Source organism: Clupea harengus, chromosome 4 (assembly GCF_900700415.2).
Source record: "Clupea harengus chromosome 4, Ch_v2.0.2, whole genome shotgun sequence".
Classification (NCBI taxonomy): domain Eukaryota; kingdom Metazoa; phylum Chordata; class Actinopteri; order Clupeiformes; family Clupeidae; genus Clupea; species Clupea harengus.
In genome coordinates this window covers 25864558-25865994 of record NC_045155.1, presented here as the reverse complement: position 1 = coordinate 25865994, position 1437 = coordinate 25864558, and positions in this window count along the sequence as shown.

The window sequence follows — 1437 nt, the reverse complement described above, 5'->3', positions numbered from 1 at the left end:
TGCGTGTACTCTTCTGAGGTGAGTTACACTATCAGCACCGTCAGCATACTCTTCTGAGGTGAGTTACACTATCAGCAGCGTCAGCATACTCTTCTGAGGTGAGTTAAAGCTCAGCATACTCTTCTGAGGTGAGTTAAAGCTGCGTGTACTCTTCTGAGGTGAGTTACACTATCAGCACCGTCAGCATACTCTTCTGAGGTGAGTTACACTATTAGCACCGTCAGCATACTCTTCTGAGGTGAGTTACACTATCAGCACCGTCAGCATACTCTTCTGAGGTGAGTTAAAGCTCAGCATACTCTTCTGAGGTGAGTTAAAGCTGCGTGTACTCTTCTGAGGTGAGTTACACTATCAGCACCGTCAGCATACTCTTCTGAGGTGAGTTACACTATTAGCACCGTCAGCATACTCTTCTGAGGTGAGTTACACTATCAGCACCGTCAGCATACTCTTCTGAGGTGAGTTAAAGCTCAGCATACTCTTCTGAGGTGAGTTAAAGCTGCGTGTACTCTTCTGAGGTGAGTTACACTATCAGCACCGTCAGCATACTCTTCTGAGGTAAGTTAAAGCTGCGTGTACTCTTCTGAGGTGAGTCAAAGCTGAGTGTAACCAGTCACACAATCATTAAGTGTCTGTTTGTAGGAAAGAAGGCCTGGGGGAGTCAAAATATTTGTGTTCCAAAAACCAGAGACAGGAGGCTAGAGAGTTTATGGATAATGATACTTCATACTAGCCTGTATGTAAATATGGTACTTCACAAATTGTCATTTTTGTCATATTCATATTTGATGTAGAATCCCAAACTACCCATACACACCTTCGGCTGTGGACCCATGCAGGACACACACTCACAGTCACTGACTTTATAACCTGTGGACACATTTTATAACCTGGAACCATAATCATAACCAAATAACCATTTCCTGGGATTAATGCTTTATTTATCAATGTAAATTCACTTTTAAATGTTTTGGTCTAGGCATTTATTATCAAAGTTATTGCGATTGTCCTGTAGGTGACAAGCTTCAGGGACTGAACTGAACTATGAATAGAACTTAAGAAACCATTTAACACAATATGATCAACAAAATGTGTGTGTGTGTGTGTGTGTGTGTGTGTGTGTGTGTGAGAGTGAGTGAGTGAGTGAGTGAATGAGAGAGAGATGTGTATGTGTGTGTGTGTTTGTGTGTGTGTGTGCAGTACTCTCATGTTTGAGAAAGTTCTGCTGGGCTTGCTTCTCCTTAAGTCATCAAACAGAGGGGCCTGCTCACCCCACACACACACACACACACACACACACACACACACACACACACACACACACCTCCTTAAGTCAGTAAACAGAGTGGCCATCTCAACAGATATGAATGTATCTCTGACTACAGAATTCATCTGATAGACTGACTGAAATGATTTGTTCTTCTTACAGAACACACC